The sequence below is a fragment of the Talpa occidentalis genome, unplaced genomic scaffold (assembly GCF_014898055.3).
Source record: "Talpa occidentalis isolate TD23 unplaced genomic scaffold, MPIMG_talOcc4v2.1, whole genome shotgun sequence".
NCBI classification, from domain to species: Eukaryota; Metazoa; Chordata; class Mammalia; order Eulipotyphla; family Talpidae; genus Talpa; species Talpa occidentalis.
Genome location: NW_026555331.1, coordinates 151,662,790 through 151,676,747, shown reverse-complemented (window position 1 = coordinate 151,676,747; position 13,958 = coordinate 151,662,790). Strand labels below are relative to the sequence as shown.

Below are 13,958 nucleotides of genomic sequence, written 5' to 3'. Positions count from 1 at the left end.
ATTTTCAGGCATTGTTGCTGGCTAGCATAGAACTAAACACCCAGCCCACCGAATCAATACGCTTCTTATCTCTGTTAATAGCCAATTCATCCGTCTTCACTCACTGACAAACAGCCTCGCCTGGAAATAGCAGTTCTTCAGGAATAGCCTAGGAGGCTACCCAAAGCAGCCTGCGATTAGGAAGATGTCCTTACGCATGTTATTAGGAAGTGATTAACACACATCCCTCAGAAAAGGCTACGGTTGGTTCGTTCCAGAATGCCCCAGTTACTGATAACTTGGAAAATGCAGGTTTTATTCTTTATTTCTGTTCTTTCCTGACACTGTGCTCCAGAGAAGGATTCCCTCTTTCCCTCCATCTACCCTCTCGTCCTAATAAGTCCCTCTGGTCACATGGAGATTCAAACCCAAGAGCGGGATGTGGAATCTTGATGAGGTTGTAACTCCTAGTGGAAAGAAATACGTAATTACTCATTCAGACCACACAGCCTATTTGCAAAGTTAACAGTATTCCTAGATTTACCCGCCAGGCCATCTGCTTGCTTTAAAGAGGAGCCTCATTTGAATGCTTTCAGGGAGGTGGGGCCAGCCGGGGTCACAAGTGTTTGGACACTGAGCTATGAGGGCAGGAACCCTCTGGAAGCTCGTGGCCCATTCATGGAGCAGCCAGACTCCACCCCGCCCGCTCCCCGCTTTCTCAGCTGCTACCAGACGGCCGCCCCACCCACCCCCACTTGTTTACTGCCTAGCACTAGATTTATTAGGGAAAAAAATCACAGGAGCTCCCCAGATGGGTTCTACTCATTATCACCCATCACATTCATGCTGACGGGTGTGAACACTTCGGTAATGAAACGGGAACCGGGCTGGGGAGGGCAGAGCCGTGGGCCAGCGGCTGCGGGGCCACTTCCAGGGAAGGGAGATCTTCACGATACTTGGAAGGACGCGGGATGTGAGCGAAGGGCTCAGGTATCTTTCACTGCAATTGATAGGTCTGCCATGTGGCCCCCTGGCAAGAAAAGCACCCCAAAGTGCAAGGGTCCGAAAGGGCACGGATGAGGAGCTGTCCCTGCTGGACAAAGGAGCCCTCTGGGGTGAGTTTTGGTTGTGCTCCAGGCAGCCGAGCCTTCACAGTTAAGGCAAACTTGTAATTTACACTGCCGAGGGTGGGGGTGGGTGGGAAGCCCCGGGGGGTCTAACTGTGCTTTGACACCTCAGTTGGTAACTGGACTGCAGGTAACCTTGAGGACACCGATTTCACATTTGCATGTAGCCATCATCAGAAGGTCCCCAGGGGGTTTGAACTGTGGCACCTCTATTCTCACAAAGGGAGAAGGCATCAAAGGTCATGCCACTTGACATATATATATATACTGGTGTCTCCAGGGCCACTGATACTCTTCGCTCCTCAGCAAAAAGAGATCACCGAAGGCTTTGACTTCTCCTATCTCACTGTTCATCTCCTTTCCTGCTGATAAGCATCTGTCTAGCTGCCTGTTCTTACTGCAGTCAGGTTGGCCGCTCATATCCTACCTGGAACATTCTTCTAATCGTGCTGGGTCTCCCTTGCAAGGACTTGAAAATTACGGCCTGGTTTCCGTTAGGGCTCCTCGTTAGGAAGGGCCTGTGTGGCCACTATCTGCGTCTCCCTGGCTTTCTACCTCTCAAATCCTCACCCACTAGACATCATCTGAGAGGCTGCTACTGAGCATGCCTCAGGAACAGAGGTTGGGCTGGCTGCCCATCACACCCTGGACAAACCAGTCTTCCTCAGTCTAATCAGGGCTAATCCCTGTTGTTCCTGTAGCTCTTTATCTTATTCCTTTATTCCGAGAACCGTGGTTCTTGGAGCTGGGTCCCTGACGTCCTCTTGCTATCTATTTTATCTGCCTGCTTTTCCCCTTCCTCTGACAATGAATTTCTTGTACGAAGAAGAATGTCCTTGTCTTAAGAAGGACGCACAGGAGAGAGAAATAGGCACTAATTCAAGCAAGAAGCAGGATCTTGATCTCAGGAAATATATGTTAAACAAAAGTACAGCATGATCAGTCTGAATCTGTTTTGGCGTAGGTGTTGCTTCTGGAAGCTGCATGTTGTTGGAGGAATACTTTTGTCTTCACTCTAGATTTCTCTAGATCTAAGTGTGCACTGAGTTTGGTTCACTGTAGGCAAAGCAGGACTGTCAAGACGCAAGACCCAAGCACATGCGTGAAAACACAAAATTTCAAGAATGCTGCCTTATCAAGGCATTCTCATTGGGCTAGAAAGAGAAGTGACAGGTTTAAAATATTGACAAAGGTCATGAATGTAATGGTTGCTGATTCCTGTTACCATTTCTGTCTCTATCCAGGGCAATGAACATCATTTTCCTCTCAACTGAAGGCTGCAGGTAACAGCCTTCAGTTGATTCCCCACTTTTAACTCTGAAGGCCGGAGCAGCGGTGCCCCCAGGCATGAATGCCTGTGAACTGACAGTTGTGTGTGGGCTGAACCTGAACTACACACCACAGACCCCGTCATTCTTCAACAAACACACTTAAACGATAAAAACGCTTCGATCCACTGCTGTGGCTTCCCTTAACAGAGAAGTATTTTAGGAAATCGAGGCATACAGGAAACTTTAAAAATCAGACCCTTTAAAAAATGTTAATTTAAAAACATACTGATGTGTCGGTATAATTGTTCTTAACCTTGTATGTATAACATACAGACAATGTCTCAAACTGTCAAGTTTTCTGTGTTGAAAATACAGGTGATTTTCAAGTTTATCTTATAAATTCATCCTATATTTTCCTTGATGTTTTATGTAATGAATACATATAGATTTTATAATGATAAAAGTATTTACATATAAGCCTATGTCATATAATGCATACACAAGTATGTACAATTTTACATTCTTTCCTGAGCAACCTCGAATCAAGAAGAAAACTTTGCTATTGGAGGAGAAAGAAAAATCACAGTTTTTAAACACGAAATTTGTGTTAATAAGGCCCCACACTTTCAAAAAACTTCTTTGTGAAATCCTAGAATAGCCAATTAGTACTTTTGAAAAGCAAATGAAAAATAATGTCATGGCTTCTAGTTTTAATAAATCGGGATATATGTAGGTATGATTTTTCTCTGTTGCACTTCAGACTTCCTCTCTAATAGGCTTCCTGTTCACATACATGCACACATGTACCGTAGCCCTGTAGCACCCTTTCCTAGGAAGCAACAGAAAAATGAACATGCCAGGAGAGAGAAGGTTCTGGAAGCCAGATTAGGGGGGCTCTGCAATAGATGTTTCTAAAAAAAATGGAATGGGGAGACTATCTTATAGGTGTAATTAAAAACATATTGAGAGAAGATTTTGAAACTGGGAGAGAATTTGAATTCATCATCAATTCATAGGAAGTTAAACAAATGGAAAAGTGAGATTGTAACTTTATGGAAAATAAAATATTGTTCAAGAAAGGAAAAGTAATGCTATGATACGGCTCAGCTATGAAGAGCAGACATGAAGTCATGCCAGTGTAAACACCACACACTGATCGAGCCTAAGTTAGTGAAGCACCTGACTGGAAGGTTGTAGGCCATGGGCAGTGATGTGGAGGGCGGGGTAAGCTAAGGCTGGGAGCTATTGGTTGTGAGAGAGTCTAACCCTCATCTTCTATGTTAAGTCAGCTCATAATGACTGATAAGAGAAAAAAGAGAAGAGGAAATTCATGGAGCAGCCCAGGAGTGGGTAAACTGTGGCCCGGGGGGCCAGCCATCTGTGTTTGTAAATAAAGTTTTATTGGAACACGGTCATGCTGATTTATTTACATATGTCTGTGGCCATTTCCATATTACACAGCAGAGCTGAGTAGCACCAACAGAGACCATATGGTCCTCAATGCCTAAAATATTCACTATTTCACTCATTACAGGAAAAAGTAGGAAAGCAATGTCTTTAGAAATCTGGAGATAAACACCAAAAGAAACCCCAAAAGCTCTGAAAATGGTGTGGCCGTTTTTTCCTAACAAGCCATATTGAACTAGTTGACACTTCAGATAAGGTGCTTATATTACTTTGATAAAAATAAAAGCTATGTTAAAACAGAGTGTAAATGTGAATTTTTAGAGATGCCAGATGATTTTCTCCAGCACAATGACAAAAACATTAAAAGATGATCTCCATTCTTCTATGTCCCCTCTTTAGGTTTTTGAACATTTATTATTTACTCACAATCCAGCTTCCTTCAAGCCAGCTTTCCTACTTTTGTCTTTTTATTTTGTTTGGTTAGAAATCAAGGTCAGAAATCAAGTGTTAGGTTTGAAATAATGTTGCTTCCACATTTTGTAACTGGGGAAGAGAAGTTGCAGATTTGTAGATTTCCAGGCAATCTATAAGCCTAAAAAAAATTAGCTAAAAAAATTAGCACTTTACTCCACCAAAAATGATGTCAAATTCTCTTCAAACCTCAATTTATTTATTTTTGAAGGATGTAGCTGAGACGCACATTCCCTGCATTGATCACAGCGTGTGACACCCGTCCTTCCTAAAGTAATCTTGAAATGGTAGCCCATCCATAATTAATCCGGAGGGAAGCTGTTTTAGCCATTAAACAGGTTTTCAATGTAGTAGCACTTTGGGCTTTGTCCCAGCAATCTCCAAGGTCGTTCTCTATCCACTGCTTCAAGATAAACCACAAGGACACTTTCTGAAAATGTGCTTTTCTTACATGCACAATGTTCCATAATTGGTATATCCTTGAGACGTGATGGCAAATATTTCTGTTCTTGAGTCTGGGATGTGAAAAGGAAGGAGTCATCTTCACTATTATGTTCTCAGGTTAATATCTATGATCCTACTCAGCAGAAATTTAAGTTGCAACAGTGCCAGTCATTGAAGCTTAGATGTGCTGAGTCAGTGGCCAGTCTCCAAGTTCCGGGAGGTGAATGTCATCTCGAGTCTCGGTGTGTTGACTGTCCACCTTCCTTTGTGTGCTTTGGCTGTGTCACTTCGGTGTATTTAGCGAGGATTTGGTAGGTACCTCCTGTGGGCCTAGCTCTGTGTGGATGAGAAGACAAAGATGGCTGAGATGACACCATCTGGGAAGACATGGCAGGGCACCCTGCCAGATGAGTGCCCTGGGAGTCAGGAGTGGCTAGGGAAGGAGAGGAACTCCAGTGTGGGAATGAGGCTGGGCCTCCATTGCTCTGGTGGCTAGAAAGGGGGTGCTTTCTGTTGGAGAGTCAGGTTTAGAAGCAGTAGTGAGCACAGGATAAGGCTGGACTCCACTAAATGGAGCTGGAGAAAAAGGCTCAGTGATCTCCACAATGATTTAATAACGGAGATAAAATGTTTTTGCCCAAATTCCATGGCCCGTGGTAGATTCTCAACTCTCACTGATGTTTTCTGATGCAAAGCTCATTCTCTGTCATGTGCAGCGCTGTTTATGGGAAAGGCAGTTGACTGACCGCCCAGCGCATCTAACATTGAGCTCACAGCCCAAGTACTCACCACAACCTCTGACTCTAGCTGCTCATCAGAATCTACCAGTAAGTTGACAAAGTTTTGAGAAAAACTTCCAAGGGCACAATGATAGGAAACCTATGAGGTGTGGCCTTTCCTGCAGCCTTTTGGCAGGAGGGTGTAGACAGATGTGGGGTGGATCTGCCTAGGAAGGGTCAGCAGAGGAGTCTAGAAAGATCTGGCTGGCATCTTAGGTCCAAAAAGGAAGAGGAAAGTTCCCGAGAAGAGCACAGGTGAGATCACTAGGAAGAAAAATCGCATTTGTCAACGGCGCCCTTTATCTGTGCTGCGGGACAAAACTCCTCCAGTCCCCCCTGTACCCAGCAAGCTGCGTCTTGTTATCCTTGTGTGAACAAACAGATTCGGAGCCCAATGTGGGCAGGCCAAGTGCTTACCCAAAGTCACACAGTTTACAGAGACTGGAGAAGGATGAAGACTCTGCTTCGACTTGCTGCAAAGACCACGCTATTTACATCGTTCAGGGCAGGTTTTTCAGGAAATTAGTTCAGGCAAAAGAACCAGTATTTTCTAGGAAGGCTGCTGGGGAGAAGTGAGTCTGGAAACGGCCTGCGGGAATGAGTAGGGTCTGCGCAGTGAGAAGGGAGAAGATGACTTGAGCAGGAGGAACAGTCTAAGCATATGTGTGGAGGAGTCTCTACCACGACAGTCAATGGTCTTAGGACAAAGTATTTTGGTATTTCCTGATGAAGTTACATGAACAGCTGATGAGGGAGAAACATCTCTGACACACCAGTCTCAGAAACTCAGCATTCCAATCATCCATTTTCCTGTTGTCTTCGCTGCTCTGTTGATCCAAGTGCATATTCACTCATTCATCCATTTATTCACTCGCTCATCCATTTACCAAATATGCACTGAGTAGCTACCAAATCCAAAGTCCTGTACCAAGCACTGCAGGGGATGAAGACAAGAGGATGTGGCCTTTTAAGGGACTTAGGGTCTGTAACTTCCAACGCTGTGCTGGGCATTTGGTCAGGTTGTCACAGGAATGAGAAACAGATACCTAACTCAACCCAGAGGGTGATGGAAGTTTCTAGAGGAAACTTGGATACTTTGAGTCTTGAAAACAGTTTGCTATAGCTAAACATCGAATGCCATTGGAGAGTGGGAGTATTGATGGAGAAGTCCGGAGAAATGGCAGGCCCATACCTTACACTGTTGTTTGAAAGAGCATGTGGGGGCCTCTCTGGTGGCACAGCAGGTTGAGCGCCGCGCTGTGGAGCTGTCCGCAGACTCTGAGCGCTGGTTTGATTCCCAGCCGGCCAAGGAGAAACCCACATGGCGTGGCAGACCTCTCCTGTCTCTCCTGCTGCTCCCCGTCTGCCTGTTCTGTTCCCTGCTCTGTCTCTGGTGGATCCTCTCACCCTCCCACGCCTCTGGCCTGTACCCCAGTTCTTGTATAAAAATAAATAAATCTAAAAAAAGAAAAGAAAAATACTTGACATTAAAAAAGAATGAACTATGTAAAAAAATAAAATAAAAGAGCACGTGCTTAAAAAAAGAAGAGGAGGTGGAATATTTTAAGCAGAGAAGGATCAGATTCATGCTTTAGAAATATTACCCCAGCAGCATATGAAGGGGTGACGGAGGGGCCTGGGGGGCGGGTAATGAAGGTCTACTGCAGTAATCCCCGCAAGAACTGAGGATCTTGGGAACTCAGACGCTGGCCCGGGGAGTGGGAATATGGCAGGTTCAGGAGCCACCGCGGGGCAGAACTGGACGGGCCTTGCTGGCTGGTGGTTTGCCAGAGCTCAGACTTTCATGACAACATCTCATTCCGCCCTCAGGTGGGCCCTGCCAACAGGTGCTGTTCCCCATTTCATGGATGAAGGAACGACCCGGGGAGGGACTTTGGGGGGACATATGGGGAGGGGAGGTGGTGCCTGGGTCCCTGAGGGCCGGTTGGCTGATGGCAGAGCTATTGTCTTCCTGCGCCCACCTGCCATGTCCTGTCCGGGTGGCCCTCAAGGACGTGAGGACCATCCTCCCCAGCACATTCATGTCATAGATGATGTCACTGGGGGGGGGTGTCTTGACGCAGTCAGGTTGAAAGTATCCAGCTCTGTGGCCCTAAGTCCATTCACACCCCCTCCATCTCCAGAGCTTCCTCATTGCCCCCCCGCATCCACCTCACCCCCATTTCTCCTGCCTCAGCTCCTCCTACTCCTGGCTCTGAGTGGACTATTCTAGTGTCTCCACGTGCACACTTGTCCACGCACTCGGGGGACTCGCGCGGCGCATGTCTTTCCGTGGTGGCTTATTTCACGTGGCGGAGCCCATTCCAGGCTCCTCCCCGGGGGTGTCACCGTCTCCTTCCCGCAAAGGCTGAGTGAAGCCCACGGTGAGGCCACGCCGCCCTCCTTGGTCCTCTGGGGACGCCGGCGTGTTTGCAGCGCGACTCTAGTGAATCACGTCCCACGAACATGGGTGAGCAAACCCCTGCGGGGCTGAGTCACTCTGCCCTGCCTACCACAGCGTCCTCCACAGAGCAGGCACTCGGGGAGAACATTTCTGGCGGTGACAGTCGTCTCGGGCGGCCCCTCAGTCTCACAAGCGGCGGGAACCTGAAACCCACAGAACAAAAGGCCGCCGCCCTGGAGTTGTGCTCACAGGCTGGTGCCTCCAAGGGCGTCAATATTTAATCAAGACTGCCTGGGGCCTCCAGAGCTTTCTTTGGGCACAGCATCCGTCTTCCTTCCCCGTCTGTCTTCCCGAGAGGAGGAAATCCGAGCCAGCGCTTCCTCCCTCCCTGAAGGGTGTTCCCTGGGAACCCTGGCACCGGCCACGTCCCCAACCATGGGCTACTCTAAGACCTTGTCCTCAGGGTTGCCGTGGCGATTCCCCAGAGCACTTCCGCTGTGTAGGCCAAGAAAGGTTTAGCACGCACAGTAGGGGCGGCTTTTTCCTTTTCCTCTTCCTTGATCCCTTTCTCTGGAGACGTGTCTTTGAGACACTTCTTTGTTGTGCGCAATCGTAGGTTCCAGGACAGGGGCCTTTCAGTGAGAACATCAGGTTCAGGGGAGACGCTTTTTTACCTCCCCTGGGGGTCGATCAGGGCCTTTGGTGGTTATTTCCTGTTGGTTTTCCCAAATGGGTTTAAATCCTTTTCCTGGGTGAGTCCGTGGAAGTCTTTCTCTACCAGTTGTTCACGCCATGTTCTGTGTTTATCAGGAGCTTGTTAGGCTAAAAAATTACTGGGCAAAGACTACACATCATCTCAGCATTTCCTGAGCACATTAAACGTTCAAATCCTGCCGTGCAACCAATATTTCTTTTGATCTGGGAAGCCAGTGTGCAGGGGAAACCAGGCAGGGGTCATTGTCAGGTGGGTGGGACAGGCAGAAACTGAGGCCCGCGGGGAGCGGGGTCACACATGGCGGTTTGCACAGCGGTTAGCCGGAGAAAATCACTGATGGCATTTCTGCGTCACTATGTACAATACAGGGACATGGGGTCACCAGGATTCTTTGTGCCCAGTGTGGCTTGGCTCTTTGTGCACAGTGTGGCTTGGCTCTGCCCTGGCCCCTGCTCCTCACACCTCCCTTGTCCAGACAGGCGGTCTCCCTCCCTGAAGCGCCATACCTTTCCCAATTCTCCTTTACCTGTGTCTCCTCTCTCTTCACCTGGCTATTTCTACTCATTTAAACACTATTTTTTTTTAAAAAAAGATTTATTTATTTATGCATACAAGGGCTGGGGTGCAGGCCAGAGGTGCGGGGAGTGAGAGGACTCACCAGAGACAGAGTGGGGAGCAGAACAGGCGGATCTATTGAAATACACTGCTGAGGGGAGCAGGGAGTGAGACAGGAGAGGTCTGCCGCACCATGTGGGTAGCTCCCTGGCCGGGGATCGAACTCCTGCTGCAGTGGCTGCGGATAGCTTCACAGTGCTGAGACTTAATCCCTTGTGCTACCAGGGAGGCCCAACACTATTTTTTAAAGACTTAATTTTAACGAAATAGATTTATAAAGATTATTAATGTGAACTTCCTATAAAATGCTCTGGGAACCTCCCCTCCCTGCTGCAGCAGACAAGAGAGCAGTCTTCTGTGTAGACTTGAAGTCTGAAACAGTTATATGACATTTGATGTCTGTGGATAAATCCAGTCTTTTCAATAATCACTCCTGACCAAGGAGCCTGATAAAGAAGATTTAAATAATGGGGACCCCGCCACCCAGCCCTGCATCTCCACAGGACATTCTTTAGAAAGGAAGAGCTTAAACCCCAGCATTGCCCTCCTGTGCACATAGACAGCATCATCATATCTAGAATCAGAAGGTCCCTGCAAGAATAATTACATTTTTAATGTCAGGGACTCACTGTTCCTACTTATAAATGAAATACAAACTTGTGCTTGTTGGATCCGTTTTAACAGAAAAAAATCTTTTGGACTACCTCCCAGGCTCAAATCCTCACCGATTAGCTAATAAACTCTTTGTCTAACTATCCTTGAGATTTTTTTCCAGTTAACATTAGGACTTGGTACGGTTTTCTTTGCATCGGCCTCCTGTTTCATCCCTGGAAGTATTTTGGACCCCTTAGGCTGATTTAAAAATTTAGTTCCATATATCCAAATGGCAGTAATGTAAGCTCATGCTGTTTCATTGTTAGACATTATAATGCTGACCTCTCAATACGGAAGGTGACGATTTATCTTGCTTTTACTCTTCCTCACCTCGAAAGACAAGCCCTTTCATTCATCTTCCTGAAATAGGTAGATTGTAATTTTGGCTAGACCAATATTTAGTTTTTAATATTACTAAGAACATATAAACACCATCTACAGAGCAGTCATATCATGTTCTATGGAACTTTTCTTTTTCTGCAGCTTTTGTTTTTCCTGGAGTTTTGTCTGTTTATTAATTTATTTAATTTGTCTTTGGTGAGCTTATATTTTCCTCTAATTGTTGCTCTTTAATGAGAAAGAGAGACGCAGCCTCTGACATAACTGGAGCCGACAGGGCACTCACTGTTAGGTCACAGAGTGCTGTTGAGCGGTATGTACCGTCTGGCCTCTGCTGGTGACCAGGTTTCAGTGAAGTTCTGAAGCTAGGAGGCCCAATACCACCCTGAGGGGGTACTTACTAATCTAAAGCCACACAGTTCCTCTGGGACACACTCCTGCTTTCTCATATTAACTTATGTGCTTACTTCTTTAACAGGCACAGATCACTCAGGGCGATTTAGATTTGTGTGGCTACTTTGGGGACTTTTCACATGAACAAGATTGTTCATTTGAGGGGGCGCTTAGAACAAAAAGGGAGAGACACTCTGGAGGAAATTACTCGTCCACTTAAAGCAAAGAAGCGTTGTGCTTACTATAGATAGCTTCTTTCTACATTTCTGCACAATGACCATGGATAAGTGCTGGCTTTTTAAATATGGTACTCAATAAAATTTTCAATGGCCCAAATAATTATTTGAGCCAGCTGTCATCACTTTCTTTTGTGTGCATATAAAGGTCAAAATGGGTTTCCCGGGGCCTCCCTGGTGGCCTAAGTCTCAGTGTTATCAGCACTACAGCCTGAGTTGGATCCCTGTTCAGGGAGTTAACCCACATGGCACGGCAGACCTCTCCTGTCTCCCTCCACCCCTCCCCTTAGCAGTGGATTTCAGTAGATTCGCCTCACCTCCTGCACCTCTAGCCTATACCCAAGTTCTTCTAAACACACACACACACTTAAAAAGAAAATGGGCTTCCCCAATCTAAACTGTTAGCCCCTCCTGCACAGGGAGAGTATCTGCCATTTAGAGTGATACTTTCATCAATGATAAAGGTGGTCCCTCTCACCTCTTTTTTCTATTCCTCTCCCTCTCTTTTTCTTTCTCTTGAACAACCTTAATAATTAACTTATTAAAAAAATCATCCTGTCATTTTAAGAATTTCTATTCCAGATTAACTGTCAAAAATGTCCCCCCCACCAAAAAAAGGAAGGAAAAAATACCAAACTGTCTTTCTTTCGTGGACACTGAGTATTGTATTTACAAAATAGCCTTTGTTACCATGGTTACAAGAGAAGAAAAAAAGGCTCTGGTTCAAGATAAAAGAAGAGACGAGCATGATTTACAGTCTGTAAAATTTAGTTTACCTAATAAAAATGCCATCAACACAATAATTTGGTTTTGCACAATAATCTTGATTTGTATTAGATCAGGTTAAATTTTTATGAGTTAACTAAATCATCACGATTTTCATAACTTATTTGAAATTATATACACACATACATCTAATTGTATTCAACTAAATGAAAGGTAATAATGGGTTTTTAAAGTGTTTAATTGTGTGACCTTTTAAAATGCTGTCAGAAGGATTCATTATGTTAGCAAAAATTGTAATTTCTTAATTTTTAACTAACTCTGAGACCTTCCATAAATACAGATGAATTAATAATCTTTGCTACCTCGACAATTTATTGGGTAAATGCTGGTAACTAAGGATGATTTTAATTCAGTCTTCATTTCTGAAAATGGCAGTATATTAGCAAATATGCAAATGCTTTAGAATGTTATAATATGTACCTTTATTTTTGCTATCTCAAATTTGTTGAAATATGAAATTAGTTTTCCAAAGGAGAAGCAAGTGCTAAATAATTCCGTATATTTGTCCTCCAGGATTCTCTTATGTCTGGAGAAAAAAAAGCTAGCTACCTTGACTACGTGTGATAATATGCAAGGTGAATTTTACTAGATATGCTAACTTCACTGAAATATGAAAACATTAAGATAATGTATTTTATTTTTGGTTTGTTTATTAAAAAGTTATTAATCATCATAATAAAGTGAATATGATATATAGTTTTATTTAGCATGATGACAAAATACATTTTAAAGTTTATTTAAATCTTTTAATTTATTTCATGTATATGTATGCATGTCTAACTATATACATATAAAATATATGTTAATCATTGATATGCTGCAAATTGTCACAAGAATACCGCACAAGAGTAAAAGTAAAATTTGGATCTTTTATGTATAAATTGATTAAATTATTCTGTGTCCAAAGAAGTTTTCCTTGTTACCAATATTGTATGCCAAGTTCCTTTTTCACGTTCTTTTTGAGAATTTTCATTAATTTTGAAGAAAAATTAAATTCATTGTAATTACTTTTTACTCTATTCATTTTTACAATTTACATGTAAATATATTTTGTTTTTACTGATATCTTTTATCCGTCAATAACAATTATTATGTCACTGTTCCCAAATTCAGGCCCCAAGTGAAGAATTAAGAAATGGTAAACTGTCCTTATGCCCAGGCTGTTAAGTAATACAAAGATCACTTCTTTATCCCATTAAGGGAAGGATGATAGAGCTATATAGAATTGAACCGATGCTTAAGTAATACAAAATTGTTACAAGAGCTCTTTAGCTCACCAAAAATGATGGTCAGAAAGTGAGTTCATTTTCCTAGCTTCACTGTATATTTGACAGTAATAATGCTTAATTATTACTTTGAGGTTAACTGCATACAAGCTTAATAATGTCAAATTATGCAGATGCTTAATGAGTGTATTTTGAATGAGTGAATAAAAGCAAGAAATTTTTTGCCTTAAAAATGATTTTTATGCCTTTTTTGCAGAGATGCGTAGCAGCATGCCTTCTAGAAGGGGGAGGTCAGGGGACAAGCAGGAGTGAGAAGCCTGCTCAGGGCACTTACAACAAATGAGGCATGACACGGGCAGAGGGCGGAGGAAGCGTCCTCTGCTCCTTCCTGACTTCGTTGGACCAAAGGGGCTTAGACCTTAAACCTGAGACTTAAAAGCCTGGAGCATCCCAAATGTCAATCCCATCTTTGAGCTCTGACTTCTTCACAAACTAGGTTTCAGGCATTTTGCGAATGACTCAGAAGCAAGAAGATGGAAAATGTGCGCTGGAGACGCTCAGCCATCTTGCCAGTACGCTCTGTACTCTGGATGGCATCTGACAGCCTGTATCTCAAAGGGTAATAATGCAAACCTGAGATCGGCCACAGGCCAACTCCAACCCGTTTCCTTGTATACCTTCAATTTGTTGAGTAGCTCTGACCACCTACTGGCCAGGTTCTTGACATTTATGGCCATTAATTTGACAAGACCCTAAAACTCAAGGATGGCGCCCTTAAACCAGACGTCACCTTGCTGGCCAGACTGCTGGTTTGCCAGTCAACTAATATCTATCAAACTTTAATACCCAGTTTTTTCCCCTCACTACTTTATTCTGCCTTCAGTGTCACAGTGATTAAAAATATGTTACTGACAGGTTTGTGTGTGTGTGCAAGTCTGTGTGTGCGTGCACGTGTGTGTTGTGTGCAAGTATGTGTGTGCATTGAGATGGTGGTAAAGTCATACAGAAAAGCACTAGAGCAATGAATTCAAGTGCCAGTTACGTCACACTCAGCAGATGTTGGTCATTTTTGCCTTCGATATTTTTGTCACTCACAGTGGCTTTATAATTAC

General features: G+C 44.2%; 1 protein-coding gene across 1 annotated transcript in view; it reads right to left on the bottom strand.

The window, feature by feature from the left end:
• The window catches only part of CNTNAP2 (contactin associated protein 2), a 1,162,155-nt gene that overhangs the window by 59,481 nt on the left and 1,088,716 nt on the right, over window positions 1-13,958 (bottom strand). The gene's annotated exons all lie outside the window — the stretch shown is intronic.